Genomic DNA, 16,427 nt, shown 5'->3' on the forward strand with positions numbered 1-16,427 from the left:
CTATTTACTAGTATTATGCAGGACAATGAAATACTTTTACTTCTCCAGTGCAGAGCTTTTAATCACAGCTGTGCATTTTATGACAAAAGGTATGTTTCAGAGGGTGTCACGTGCCAGTCAACAAACAGATGGAAATCTACCAAAGCAACTATACAGTAAAACAAATCCAGAAGTTCTCTTCTGGCTCTTCAGAGGAAAGCAGTATTAGCCATTCCAGGACCACTTACACTTAATAGCAAACATCATAAAAAGTTTTCAGATGAGCTATGACTACCACAGAACAGATCATACCTCTAAAAGAAGAGCAGGTCTGGGGAATTTCTTAGAGCTTGGTTATTCTCTAAGTTACAGGACCAATTTTCACCAACATAACCAAAAATTTATTGATACTTGCTACTATTGCAGCCATAGCAGAAAGCTTAGAAATCTGTTTCTATTTTTCAAGCAGATTTTGCAGCCTGCACGGTTGTCCACTGTACTGTATTTAAGAAGTGTATCACTGCCCAGAAAGAGCTTGGTACTCCCATGTTAGCACGACTCATAAAGCACACATTCTCTACGAGGTGTTGTATCCAACCACTCCTGGAATTCCTCCAGAGTATATAACAGGCTATGGGGTTTGTGCATTTGAAGTAGCAAAGGGAGAGATTTCTTCCTAAATAAACTTTGTATAAGAAAATCATTGAATAAGACCTAAACTTGCAGCAAATTTTAAAAAAGCAGCAATTGTAAAATGCACCCTCAAAAGGAGTTTTACAAAAATAAAAATGCCAGGAAAGACTAAAGGGAAAAATAATGTAATCTAAAATAATGTAATGTAAAATAATTTGAATCTATATGCCATATTTGCCGAATGTTTAATTTTTAAAAGGGTCCGTAGTTGAAGTCAATACCACTTCATAGATTGTTAGTTGTGCCAGTATATAGGTAGAAAATGTTTTGCAACCGATTATTAATTGCAAAATCAAAACAATGCAACCTTCATACATACTTAAAATATCTGCTTCAAAATGTGTTTGAAGTACCTGAACAAAGCCTTTTTTTGTAACTTGACTGTCATTTTGAATTAACAGCAATAATTTATTTGTTCTGTTCCTTGCTTTCTATTATGCCTATGYCCCTTCCAGATTTATCCACACAAAAGGTAGAACCAAGTATCTCCTGTCTTTGCTGGATAGCAGAGTTGAAACATGATGATGTATAGAGGATGCAAATATTTCCAAGTTATGTCCAAATGAAGATTCAGGGGAAACACTTATTCCTCTCATGAATGACCTAATAGTTCTTTAGATCTGCCAAGCTGAATATTTTCTACTTAAGCATCAGCTCTCTTATTCACTAAATGCCCTACTATAAATTCAAGTATTTAGTAAGAGTGAAGAGATAATAAGGAAGCCTATTTGAAACAAAGTGAAAAGATTCTATGCATTTTAGATGTGTCAAATCCAAAAAAAAAAAAAAATCAAAAAAAAACCAAAACCAAGAAAAAAAAAAAAAAAAAGTATTTTCCTCTGTAATATAGAATTTTAGAAGCCTATTCCTGACCAGTTTAATTACTCCCCATCAATACCTTAGCCAGTAACTTTTTCAAACTCATTCATTTCTGTATTTTAAATCCACACAGGGGAGTTGACTAGTGACTGTAACAGCTTATTTCATGCTACTGTCCCTTAGCAGAACCTCAATAAAAACTTAATCTCACTGTGGGGTCTCTGCATAAGGGCAGTAGGAAAATCTCACAGCTTTCTTCCATGTACACAACAGGATAAAAGATGGTCTTAACAGCCTCCCAATTCAAAGTTACAGTTTCAAAAGCCAGTTTAGAGCAACAGTCAGATTCTGTCTCACAGGCTGCACAGATTCCTTTGCCATCAACTCCAGGCCACTGCCTTGGCTGTTCCTGTCCCTGCTTTGCTGTATCTCATACTCCTTTCAGGATCTCTTCCTTGCTCTCTACTCATATGCTCCTGGGACACTACAATACAGGAAAGCACCCATCCTTCCTGGGGACATTTTGTGGAGAAAACAGGGAGTCCCCTACAGAAACAATTATGTTTTCTTGCCAGACTCTGTGTAGAAGACAGGGGAGGCAAAAAAAAACAACAAAACAAATTTAAAAAAATTAAAACCCCCCCTCCCAGTTTCATTAATACAGTCTTGGCTAGATCATTCCAGCCTGCTTCTGGATTTATAGGACTCCTAACATGACAGYGTTTCTACAGCCCAGAAAATAAAATAAAAACTTCTCATACATTTCTTCTTAGGGTCCCTTTCAGAATCTCTAGAAAGTTAAGGAAAAAGTGTCATAGGTCAAAATAATTCCTGACTGACCCAGCTTCTTTTCTCTTTCAGCCTCTGCATGATGGAGAGGRCTTCTTAAGATTCCCAGGAGCTGTTTAAACTATTATGGTTCAGTGCTATTGTTGACCAACTGTGAAGTTCATTTCAGGAGCTGGGAGCATAATTATTACTACTGCATTTAGACTGGATTGTCATTTCAACTACTCTTCTCGGTGCTTTATGACTATCCAACTTCACAATAGCTGRAAAAAGGAGTCCATTTTCAGATGACCTGTTTCCATCTAGAAGCTGCAGTTGTAATTGCAAAAGACTGCAGCAGTACTTCTTCTAATAGAGAAATTCAAAACAGCCAGAATTATCGCAGTTCCTAGCTTGAAAGGGTATTTCAGAATTAGCTTGATTTGAGACATTAGAAGTCCTGTTGAGAGTATCAATGTTTTTTTCCCAAACGGAATAAAACAACTCTGTAGACCTACATTTGGAGTCTTTGCTCACAGAAGAAACAGAAAAACATCTTTACAAATATTTAATCCATGACAAAAGTTTTCATACCTGTCAACTATAGAGATAAACCTGTTTTTCCATATCCACAATCACAATTGTTTTGCAATACAGTCATGTAGAGACTGAATTTTTCTAATTTCTACCATACAATATATATGAATTTTTTTTTTTTTTAAAAGAAACTCTGCAAGCAGAATACCTGGAAAATTCTACAGACAGGTTCATGATCCTCTAATTCAGATTCTATAAAGACATACACAGTATAATTTATTATTGAGAACAATAACACATTTTCTTCTTACTTTGATACCATTATAGCAATAGCATCGTGCAAAAATTGCAGTTAACATAAACTATTATCTGAGTGTTACAAAAAGTGCCTCTTCATTTACCACTTAACAGTATTTTTTTTGCTTTATATATGTTTAAATTTTGCAGCTGTAAAATAGCATTTTCCTGCTTTCTAGCTGCTTTGACAGATAACTTTTGCAAGAACTATGCATGTACTTGGAAAACATCAGGTTAAGCATAATTTCCTGCTTGTGTATAACACAGATTGATTATTACCAAATAAATCTGGCATTTTAAAACAAGTATTTACTGCAAGTAGCAAAGAAACAAGAGGGAATACTCCAGATCTCATTTTAAATCCAAGCTCAGGCATTCATTCAATGTGTGACCTCAGGCAACAGACTTGACCTCTTTCTAGTTCAGTCAATTCAGCTGGCTAAGAGCAGGAAATCATTGAAAACCAGATGCTGCATCTAAAAGCAGATCTTCCCCAGGTAAATAAATTACAAGAGAGCTGCAGGGATGGAGGAATATAGTGTTTCTTATTGTRAAAGCCAGAAAGGCATATGGATGTAAACTGGAAATAAGCCAGAGGTCTTTTAGCCTCAAGCTTTGCTTTGATATCTGAAAAATAGCATTTTTACTGCTGTACAGATACTAAGATTTTAGTGCTATAACTAGACTGCAAAATTAGATGATCTTTATTTAAAGGTACTCAGACCATGGAATCAAAGTGGGGCTTTTATATTTTGCCAGCATTATTGTTCACAGACATCTGAAGTATTAACACCAATGCCTGATCACATCTGCAATAACGTAAGACAATGGCCAAGATTCAGATTTCTAATGACTCTGGGAGCTACTGTAAATTAAGTCTGCTAATTTTGGAATACTAGGACAATTTGGGTCTCTTTTTCCTGAAAAGGGGAGAATGCTTGCATCTTCCTATAATTTTCTCTTTTGTCCCTCCATSCAGCTCACATCAAACCATTTTAGACTATGGTTGTCACTGCCAGATTTACAAGAAAAAAAGTTTGCATAAGTTTCAGAGCAGAAGAAACAAATCACACCTTGTCCCACCAACATGAAATGGAAAAGAAAGAGTAAAGGTGGAAAGGTTTATATTTGGGTCACTTTTTCTAAATCTAGTGGGATGGCTGCTGTTGCTCATCCAGATCTCTCATCCTTTAGGGAAAACCACTAACATACCCACACAGACAACTCTTGATCTGAACATTGAACAAATATAATTGAAAATATTCATGGAGAAGACATAACCCTGCAGCCTGATTAGATCACTAATGAAGGGGATGGAGAAAAGAAGAATTTAGAAGGTATTAAAACATACAGGAAAGCTTCACAAAATGCTCAATAACTCACAATAGAGAAGGTTCTGTCTACACTGACAATGCAGCAGGATGTGGAAACTTCTCAACCCTCCTGACAATTGTCTACACCACATTTGTCACAAAGATCCAACAATATATACCAAAAACTGAAAGAATTCATGTCTACCAGCAGCCTGGATATCAAGAACTTAAAAACTTGTTTATAGAATTTAACTTTTACAGGGATGTAAATAGCACATTATATTCTAAACATTATACATAATCCTATAAATMTTTTAATGTGTTATTGGTTGGTTTCTCTGACATTAAACTGTTCTAAAAAAGTTAAAAGCCCACAGGTAATAAATGTAGCCCTTTTTTATAGATTATTTTGGTATAAAAATACTTAATGAATAGATTTGTTTATTTATGCCTACCTAACAAAAAATCAACAATTAATATTGGAACATTTATCTAAGAGAGCTGAGAGAACAGACCTGGAAGGTAAATGAACAGCATATGGAAAACGAATTGGTACAAATCWACCAAAAATCATGGGGTTTTTTATTTTTGAAAACAGAAATTTAAGACCAAAACAAACCAATTTTAGTTATTGTAATTTTTGAACTGTGACCTCAGAATTTATGCGTCTCCTGGCTCTCCTCCCTTCCACAATCCAGAAAAGGTTCTGTCCTACAGAACAGTGCCTGTGCTTTTGTATAGTTACAACAGCTATCAAGTAGGCATGGAATTGTTCCACAGGAGTTATGAAATAGAGGGTCACTCCGAGAAGTCAGGCTCTGTTGCATCTGTTTTCTCCACATTCTTGTCCAAAAATTATATACCTGTAGGAATTATTTTTTGCCTTTATTATCCAATGTCAGGTAATTTTATTGGAGTTCAAATGCAAACATGTCTGTGCACGTGTGTGTGTGCACACAGGCAAGTATACACATGGATTTTCAATTTAAAAAAAAAAAAAAAATACTTCAGTAAAGGTAATGCACTCAGACTGGGTGTAATATTGATTCTGGCCCAAACTTACTAGGCCAACATCGAAAAAATTCTGGTTTAGATTGATACCTTCAAATAAAAGTCTGCTAGATACTGTTTTAACTTGGCCTGGAATTCTAAATTCCCTATTAAGTATTTCCTCTGTGCCACTGCATGTGTCAAGGAAGAAACACAGAAGGATACAAACATCATTGGAAACTGCTGAGACAAAGCTTACTATAAAATAATTCTGATCCATGTTTGACCAGTAGAGAGATGACAATAAAAAAGTTCCAGGGAAAAAAAAAAAAAAACCCCAAAAAAATCACCTCTCACGTAGCAGAAAAAAATGGAGGAGAAAAAAATGGAGTTTGCTTCTTATCGTAAATAGATACCAAATTATCTAACTTTTCCTGTAACCAAGACTGCAGATAATACAAACCATTACCTTTCCATATTAGATAATTCAGTATTGCCATTAACCRTTCAGTTTTCCATTTAAATATCAGTCCTTGTAAAGAAGGTCAATACAAGCTTTTAACATAACACTAGAAACAATGACAAATTTAATATAGGCTTGCAGCATCCCACTTTCTGGAAGCACTTGATTTCCTGATCTCAATTAAGAAAAGGCAGCATTTCAGTGAAATGAGTGTTTTTAGTATAGAACCCTTTGCAGCAAGGTCCAGAAATCAATTAGGCACTATGAAGATGAATTTTTGTAGCATTTCTATGTAAGCATTAAACACTCTAAAACCTCACATCAGACATTCAGTCTTCCTATACAGTTTACAGAAACAGGGATCCTAAAATARAATCCCAATAGTCAGAAAAAGTAAAGGTTAAATAAAAGAAGGGGGAAAAAAAGGTAATACCACCTTAATTCTCTTATTTATCCTGGTTTGGTGCATTATTTCTTCCTTACCACCCAGTTCCTGCCTCATACTTGCTTCCATCTCCTACACTTCATTGAGGGATTAAGCAAAGGGATATCAGATGTAATTTTAGAAATAAGGGCAGCTCCTTTCTTTTTTGCACTGAGATAAAAAATTTGTTTTGCTTGAAACCCATGCTTACCCTTCCCCAGCAGAGTCCTCTTCTTGCTAGGCTGGGAGCTATTCTGAAACCAYGAAACCTCACTAATCTTTGATGTGAACAAACCTGCATAAATTTTTTATAGCTGAAATATAAGGGAGCTATATTGCTTTTGTCTACTAAAATGTAAAATGATTTCATGGATGATGAGGTGATCTCTCATTCCTCATGAACTAATTTTTCCTTTTCCTTAATTTTGCAGCCATATTGTCACAACWTATACCTGTTCATGTATTTAATAAACCTAAAAGCATAATCACAAGGTAAGCAACTAATATTTACAAGGAATCAAGAACAAGCAACTACAAGTTGATGAGGACTGTAAGTAAGATAAGCTTTGATTTGCATTAACATTTTCCAGTCTTTTTGAAATATTCCAAGAAAGTAAAGCTGTGTGTTAGATGAGTTTTCCCACAAATTAAAAAAAAAAAAAAAGTGAAATTATCAAGGAAGCTCCCATTCAGATTTGTGCTTTCAGGGTTAATCAATAACCAAGTTTCAGATTTCCAGGATTACAATGTTGGAGTTAGGTACATACATTTCACAATTTTTTCCAAGATAATCCCTCTTTTTGTTAATTTACTAGCACTCAGGAAAAAAATTAGATGCAATTCCCATTCTTTCTTTTTTTCCCTGATGCGTTCAAATCAATCATGAGAGAACCTTGTTCAAAGAAAAGCTCCTGACTGAAGTCTCTCCTGGGTTGCACTGCCATACACATTTGAAAAGACGTCAGAACTCTAATTTGTCACCGAAGAATAATGATTGCAGGTACGTTTTAGTCCTGCGAGGTCTTTGAAACAGCTTTGCAATTTAGTGAATGGGATAAGATGTGCTGATTTTCAATTACCAGAACACAAGTAGAAGAACTTGCATTGCGAGATCCAAATCCTAACTACTTCTGCAGAAAGAAAAAGAACAAAAACAGGTTTGTAGAAATAGAATGTGATAGCAGGGTCCTATGAGCATACATATAGCAGTGATGTACAAGCAACAGTCTCAGGGCTGTGCAAAGAAAGCAACAGGCCAAAAATCACAAGTAGTATTTTTTCTGAATACCAGCATATTTGTGTTGAATTTAGACCAAATGCAAGTAGTAAAGGGCTGTAGTCAAAACAGATTTTACAAAATACAGTTGAAAGGAGGCAGGGATAAATTATAAAAAACAACGGAAGACCTAAATGCAAACTGGATTGTTTCACCTTACTAAGAAAGAAAAAAAACAAAGCTTAATTGAACAAATGAATAAGAGCAATAATAATCAAAAATAACAATCTCAAGAACAATCACACTGACCTAAGGATACTGCATGGTTTCTGAAAATTATATCAAATCATATTCAAGCGATGAGTTAACACAAGACAATAACTGACCATTAAGAGTAATCTGCAAATTGTTTCAATTGTTTCAATTACTTCCTAATGTCAACAAAACACTAATTGAACTATGTGAAGTGACATTAACTTAACAGCCAGTGAACAGCTTTCAACAGCTATAAATTTAACACTATCTTTGTATCACATAATTAGTGGCAACTGTTAAGATCTAGATTAACCTGCACTTTAAGGYTGGCTTAAAATTATTTCTTTTTAAGTGACGTGGATCAATTAATACAGCAAGTAATTTTGCTAGAAAATAAATGAACACTCTAAATATTTCTATTTAATATAACAAGCCGGAAGACTGACAAAACAAAGGTCTCATCTACAAAAAAAAACATCAGTGTTATCCAGACTGTTCTGCATTTCTGCAATGTGTCACATTCTGGTTCTGAAGAAGATCCAGATGCCACATTTGCACACTCTGATGAATTTTAAGACTGGTGGTTGAAAGAGCTTTGAAATAATTTGATTTGCCTGTAGAATACTAAGTCCAAATTACCAACATAGGGAAAGCAGCACTTGTCCTTGAAATCCAGACAGGCACAAATTTGCCCCCCAAAAAATAAGCACCATGGCATTCACTCAAGAGCAAAGCTCTTATCCATTTCAATTTTATTTAAGAATTTTGCAATAAATATTTGCAAACAAGACAAAATATCAAGCCTTGATAACTGACAGAAAATAATGAATAGCCCTATTTCATGCAGTATCAGTTTAGCTAATGGTTGAAAAGAGGCACCACCTCAGTTTTGCATCTCAGAAATGGAAACATTTATTCCTATGCTATCACACTCTCCAAGTGTACTGCTGAAGCCAAATATCTTTGAAAGCATGCAAACATAAGACTTGTATGAACTTTGGAAGAATGAGTACCTTTCATTCTTTCTCTGAATTCCTTCCTCAGGGCAGGTAGTTTTTAATTTAGTGATGGGAATAGTACATCCTTTTTTCTCTGCACAATAAAAGAAGTAATAACAATTTCTTCAACAATGCCATCTGGGAAGAGAGCCAACCATCAATTAATAACATCAATAACTATTTTAAACAATCAAATTAACTTTTCTGATTTACTGCCTAATTTTCATATTTTCATTTTCCGTCCAGCTCCAATAATCACGCTGACTTAACTGGCTTGGAGGATTAGATCATCTCTAATGATGGATCTTATGGTTGAAACTTTCTATCTGTCCAGCCTGAGTCCTCATACGTAAGAATAAAATTATAAGGCAAAAACACAATTCAGACCCTTACTGAACTATTTTTGGAAACAGTTTCAATTGTCTTCAAAATGTCATAGGTATCTCCTGCGTGACATTCACCATACCATCAACTGTTAGCAACTTATTCTTTTTAAATACAGTTTTAAAGACATTTATGAACTCTAGATTTAGGGGTTTTTTTTTGAGAATTGAAGTTAAAAGTCTTGCAGACAGACATATATGACAAAAGGAAGCCACTATTTCCTATTTCCAATATAAACTAGATCATGCAGGCAACAGAAACAACAGACAAAACCATCCTCATGCACCAGGGCTTTCAAACATCACACAATGAACTCAGTTATTACAGACCAGGAGCCTGACTCCCAGTGTTTCTGCTAATGCTTTCCAATTTACTTATTCATTTTAAGGTTTCATCAGTTATAAAATCCAATTCAAATGCCCTGTTCACATCCTGCAAACAATTACAGAAATTGTTCACAGAAATGCCAATCTTGGAATGAGTWGCTGGAGACCACCTACTTTAACACTGCCTGCTCAAAACAAGGTCAGTCACAACAGGCTGCTCAGGACTGCATACAGTCCTGTTTTGCATATCTCCAAGGATGGAGACTACACCAGCTGGGTAACTTGTCCTAATGTTTGATCACCTTCACAGTTAAAAAAAAAAAAAAAGCCTTTTTTTCCTATGAAACTCTGGTATTGCAGTTAGTGCCCATTGTCCCTTGTTCTCTCACTGGGTAAAACTAAGAGGAGCCTGGATGCACTTTCTTTATATACTCCTATCAGGTATTTATACACTTTGATGATATTCCCCTCTGAGCCGTCTTCTTCCCAAGCATTAAAACTGAGAAGCCTGTAGATTCCTGGATCCTCCTTTCCCATGGTGTGCAGGAATGAAACAAATACTTCACAAGTAAAGCCCATATTTTAATCAGGAATCTTATCTCTCTAAAATCTACAAGTATAAAAACCAGCAGATTGTTACAAAAATTCATGCAGCTCACGTTAATTTTATTGATAAACAATTGCAGACTCAACAGATTATGAAACTGAAACTGCACAGGCATATTGATCAAAATAGTCCAAAAACTGACAGTGAAATGCCACTTAAACTCTGTCAAAGTTCAGCCAGTATCTGCACCTGTTACAAAAGACATTCTGTCAGTACCAAGGCATAACAAAGAACATACCCATTTTGAGACCTTCCTGCAACATAAATATATRATATTGAGTCTTTGGCTGGCCCAGCTGTGAAAAGCAATTTAACAAATAGCATGTTTCCTTGTAGTTTGGGAAACATCATGGCCCACAGGTAAAACACTCCAAAATACAGATTAAGCCAATTTACTGTTTTCCACTGCCATCTGAAATACCTGTTAGACTTACAGAAGACATTTAAGAACCTCTGAGAGTGTGTGTGTGTGTGTGTGTGTGTGTGTATGTATTCAGTCTAGGCCAAGAAATAGAAATTACTCTGACATCTTGTAATATGGTTCCTAAGAAGGTACAGAATTGACTCAAACCTTCATGGACCAAGATGCATGTTGGATACCTGACCTATCCACAGGAAAGCATTTTTCCAAGGCAAGAGAGCATAATCAATCCTTCTGAGAGTTCTTTTACTCCTATCAGGGCCTAGTCAGAGCTGAAGAGGTCCAAGAACACCAGGTATCTATTTTTGCACTCTTTCCTCTCAAAACTATAGCTATAAAGCTAATTCAGTGCAGCACTTCAATAATTAGTTAGCCTTTACTTCTGCAGGCAAAGAATGTCACCTTAAAGCACACAGCACACAACCACAAGAGGATTCTCAATGGACTGCAGGAAAATATTCCCTACTACTGAGAAGAGTTTTAAATAATGTCTTGGAGAATCYATCTGTTAAGAACCGGTCCTTGTTTGTATTTTATGCTCATTCTAGTTAGGACTCTGGGTAAAGCAGCACCCTAGTTTCCAGTGACCATGTTGAAGTCAGAGGCATAAGAGGAATCCCTCTCATTTACTATGTATTAGTGCTAATACATTTTTCAACATTAATCCTTTGAGAAAATGACACATTGATAGTCTGGGACACTAATGGGATACATTAATTGCAAGTAGTATAAGAAAAGAGGATTACTAAATTGCATGCTGGAGACAGAAAATGAGATTAAAAATGGCATTTTAGTTAAAATTCTTCAGGCTATGAAAAAAATACAAGATGATTAGTCAAGGAGAAACTAGAAAGCCCATAAATGAAAAATGCTGAGGGTCAAGGAGAATCTGGGAAAAGGGATTTATGACTAAAAGCGAAAGAGAATGAAGCTAGAAACTAAACCCAAATTTAAAGGGAGAGAGGAAGGATAGTATTTCTAATACTACAAATCTTTATTCTTCAGAGGAGAGAGGAGCAAAGCTAATGCTCAGACACTGCAGATGTTGAAGCATATGAATGACTATAATTTAAGTAATCACATGGTTATAGCTAAATACTTACTTTCTTAAAAATATAGCCAAGCAAACCAGTTCTAAAGGAAACCYCAATATCTTTGTCAGACAATGAGAAAAAGGCTTGGCTCATCTTTGCACCATAAGAAGATTACTGCAGTCTGCGTGCACAACTGAGGGAATCAAGTCAGAGCAGTGAGGCAACATTGACAGTGTAATCAGTGCCAGAATAATGTATCTCACAATGTTAAAATTCATAAGAAACTGTTCATAAATGATCCACAAGGAACAATTCTACTACCAGAAAACAATTACAGAACATTATGAAGAGATACTAGAAGAACAATCAAAATCTAGCTAAGGAAAAAAGCATATAAAAAGTAGAAGGAAACTTTGATGGAGAGCTCTACAATACAATAGGAAAAAAAAGAAGTACCATTAGACCCACTAATCCAGATATTTTTAGAGTAAAGACTTTTAGGATGGTTTCCTAAACAAACCATTGATTTTCTGTCTTTGGCTATTCTAAAGTTAATATTGCTTTTGTAAGTAATATTACCAAGGACACACCAGGGAGAATGCAACTTCTATGTAACCTGTTAGGAAGTCAGACTAATCATTCTTTTGCTACAATCTATTCTGGTAAAAATGATCCTGGGGACATCAATACCCWAGGTGAAAAACGAGAAAGCTGCATGACTCATTTTATTTTTAGTAATTACAATCTGTGAACTGCCCCAAGAACTTTTCTTATTTGGTAGTTCCTTGGTACTGCAGTTATAGTTGACCACACAACCCTTCCACCAAAAAACTCTTGGATGCTTCCGTACCACAGCTGATGTAAGAAAACATACTACAAGTAGAATTGCAACTGGAAAAGCTAAGAGAGCACAGAATGCACTTGATCTCACTGATCTTCCGCTGCTAATTACATATCGTGATGAGAAACAGCAAAGGTAGAAAGTGCGCAGAGATAAGGACATGCACACATGGCTGTGATAACATGCATTCTGGTACCATGGGATTGAAAACCCCTGCAAGATTTTGGTGATAAAAAGTTTGTGTAGGTGTGTATGTACACAATATACAGCAACCTCAGAACAGTCATTAAGAAACTACCCAGTTTCTTCTGTCTTTTGACAACTTTGTGAACTAGGGAATACAGCAGCACTGAGAGAAAAGTTTGCAATCCACAAACCAAAAGGAGCCTTCAGCACAATTTTGTCTCAAAAAACAACATTCAAAACATAATTCTACATGTCATAGCTGCACTCCAGATCACATTATTAACTCCAAATGTACTTGTACCAGAGGGATATTTCATTTCTCATGACAATTTCCCATCACCCATGGTGTAATATACCTGTACCCAGATGTACGCTGTAGCCTACGCAGTAACACCTAGACTGCCCAGCTGTTTCACAGTAGGGCTGATTATCTGCTTGAACATTACATGTGCTTGCTATTCTTACTTGTTAATCTATGTTTTTTTTATTTGTTAATCCAGAGCTGTAAGAGGAAAATTATGCCAGGGGAAGTCCTGCATGCAATTACTAGCAGGATTAGAAAAACAAGAGCAAACATACATAATCAGTGCAGTGTAGATCACTGGGCTGAAAAGTTGGACAAATAACCCATGTTTTCATACCTCTAAAACAATTCTCAGAGACTAGATAAAATTTCATTTTAAAATCTGACCAAATAATTCTATATACTTTGTATTACTTGAAGAAAATCCTTAGTGCAGAGCTTCTACTGGACTTCTGGCAACATCTACCACCAAATCATAAAGATAATTCATTAAACTGAACATTTTTTACATGATTTTAGTTAAGGTCTTCATCTAGTCCAAGCAAAATTCTTCTTTCGAATCTCCATAGTTATCAGCCTATACCTCGATCTGTGTAAAAGAAAAATGGAGCTAAATTATTTAGGAAGAAGTTTTGCATTAGTTATATTGGAACAATTCCAGAAAGGATTTTATTACCTCGTATTGAAGAACTGTCTTGGGCTGATGTTGTGCCAATCATGTATCCCATCAGCTTGTATGCCCAAAAGGTGTCTGTGCCTTTAAACCTGACCTGGAAAAAGGGGCAGGGGCAACGCGGGCAGTTCAAAAGCCGGGGCTGCTGTGCAGCCGTTTGCTTTTGGACCCCAGCTCGGCGCTGCATGAGTCCTTGCTCGCTGTGTGCCGGGGAGTTACATGTTGCCGTTTAGCTAGCTCACGTTCGTTAACATGGGCAAACAGTTTTTCCGAGGAATGCCACCCGCCCCTGCAGCTCCTGTGATTTTTCTTCTGGAGCAATTCAGCAGCCGTCAGGGACAAGCAGACCCACTCCGTCTCATCCCGGACTCCGGAAGAAGCCAAACCAGTGACAGAAAAAGCACACCAAGCCCTCTATTACATCCACAGTGAGGAGAGGACTATCATCAAGTTTTTTTCCCACTGTTGCCAGAGTGGCCATGTGGACTTTTTTTTTTTTGTTTTGTTTCTTTTTTTTTCCCAGGGCCGCCATCTTTTCCTCTGCACCACATGGCCAAGCTGCTGTGGGGAGAGGGAGCGGGGTGCATTCCTGGACTTTAAAATATCTAACAGTTACTTTTAATCTGTGTCTTGTGGACACTGTGTTTTGTTAATAAACTACTTCTTTATTCTCTACACTTCTGCCCGAACATCTATTCCATATTGGTGGGAAAAAAATTGTCAAATTTTTTCACTTCAGAGAAAACRTTTATTCTATAACTTTTTTTCTCTGAAAATATTGTCTCAAACCGAGACAAAAATGTAGATGACCCTCCTTAAAATGGGGTTTGGATTTAATTCTACTGCTGCAAGTATGGAAGCTGAGGGCAGGGAGGRAGGGTTTGGTGAACAAACATGTTGAGTTGCTTTGGGTTTTTTAAYACTKTGACTGTATTAAATACYTGAGACAGGAGGTGGGCAATTTAGGATTTAGTGATGAAAGCCCTATGGAAAAAATTTTGCTTTGCAGCATTCAAGAGTCTGACCTCTGCTGTAGCTTGTAGAAGGTAGACCAAGTCTGCCCTGTAAAGAAGTCAAACACTTCTCAGCAGCTAAATGGTATTTAAAAATATTCAATTAAATTTAGTTTTTACCACCTCAAAAAACAAGAAATCTGTAAGAGGCTAAAATGAATGTAACATTTTCCTAATCTGAACAAATGCAGTGAAAGAAGCARAACAGATGTTTGCAGGGGAATCCCCTGAACTACCTCAGGCATGGTTCTAACTGAGTTCAAGYATTCCATTTCAGAAAGCCTGCTCCATATTGTATACTTTAAACAATAGGATATATGAAGAAACAAGGACGAKCAGGAAATCACTTGTGAGAGTTTTTATACTTTTTATGTGTTTCAGTACTGTCACACATTCCAGGCAAGAAGTCTACAAATTGTGGCTGCTTTTTCCTCAGTACGTGGAAACTGTTAATCAAAGTTTACCTGTGGATCTATAAGAGCAACTGAAACCGGTATCTGTGTATTCTGTCATACCATTTCGTGATGAATTATGGGCATTTCTCACATGGCACATCTTTGACATATTTTTCTACACATATCCAAACTTTCTCTGTCATTGATTTACTTTTTATTACGGAAGAAAAATGACCCTCACCATTTCCTTGTTCTATCTTATGGATCATCTAGAGAACTCACTAGAGAATACAGGAAAAATATAATAGAGAAAAGTCTTTTTCAGGAAATTAAAGCCTSTGTAGGAAGCAGAGTCTTCTAAAGGACCTAATTTTTTTATTTACAGAGCAAATCTAAGCAACTAGATGGAACCTGAAGTCCGTTATTCATCTGCTCTTTTTTTTAAGGCAGAAAAAGAAATCTTAGTTCAAGCATTGTATCTGCRGTTTTAACTACAGGATACAGCTATTTATAGAGAATCTGAAATATTATAATATGKATATGTACACTAACAGGGGGTTAAAAAGCAAATGTTATGAATACCACACACTAATTAACTTAGTTATTACTAAGATACTTCAGCTATTACTAAATTACTAGATATATCTGAAACCTCGACAGCTGTGAAGGCAGAACTAGTATGCATAAAACACAACATCCTTAATCCTAAATMCTACAGACTTCCACATAGTTTGATACCAGCATCCCACAGATTAATTTGCAGCACAAGCAGTTTATTGCATAATATGCTGTTAAGAGCTATGCTATCAGAGGTCTAATGGAGTCAAAGGCACTTTAAACTCACCAGCTGGTCTGACAATTTTGGTAGCAATCTTCAAAAAATACTTTCAATGATACTAAAACAAAAATCATCTTTTCCTATTAAATATTACTCTTCATCCAAAAAAAAATCAGATTTACGAAGTGTAATTAGAAAAGTAAATACTACAAAGAAATTACAGGGCAGGGCCTCGCCTTTCTTGCTGTCTCAGYGCAGGCTTTTACGCCTGTTAGGAAAAGGATGCAGGATTTTAACTGAAAGTGGACTTTTTTTTTTTTTTTTCCCCTAGAAAGACAAAACAATTATTTCAGCCAAAAAAWTAGTAAACCCGCAGAAATTGAAATGCTTTCACTTCAGCTGAAATGCTCATATCTAAGATGGGTTGTGAAAGATTAAACTCAGGTTAGTTAAATATTAGCCAGAAGTTAAACTTTTCCATTCACTTTAAACCTAAATTCTGGTGCCCTGATACTGTCTGTGGCCTCTATAAAACATACAGAATGAACGAAGTCCTTGTGAGCATTGTGTCACAGTTAYAGAAGAAGCTGTATATTTGCACTCCCATCTGTGACAAACCTGGGATTCTGTGCTTTAATTTTCAAAGAAGTATATAGGGATTCTCCTGGCAGAGGATTCATGGAATTATGATTATGTTTTTCATTAAATTCCAT

The 16,427-nt window shown here is 36.1% G+C and overlaps 1 long non-coding RNA gene across 1 annotated transcript; it reads right to left on the reverse strand.

The window, feature by feature from the left end:
* Nucleotides 1-12,347: 12,347 nt before the first annotated feature.
* On the reverse strand, nt 12,348-15,838 carry LOC130580435 (uncharacterized). The gene is made up of 3 exons (XR_008966104.1): nt 15,781-15,838; nt 13,532-13,625; nt 12,348-13,444 (listed from the first exon to the last, which is right to left on the reverse strand). It is a non-coding gene; the product is annotated as an uncharacterized LOC130580435 (long non-coding RNA).
* Between the last annotated feature and the right edge of the window lie 589 nt (nt 15,839-16,427).

This window comes from Malurus melanocephalus, unplaced genomic scaffold (assembly GCF_030028575.1).
Source record: "Malurus melanocephalus ecotype Western Australia unplaced genomic scaffold, MMel_1.1 scaffold_334, whole genome shotgun sequence".
Taxonomy (NCBI): Eukaryota; Metazoa; Chordata; class Aves; order Passeriformes; family Maluridae; genus Malurus; species Malurus melanocephalus.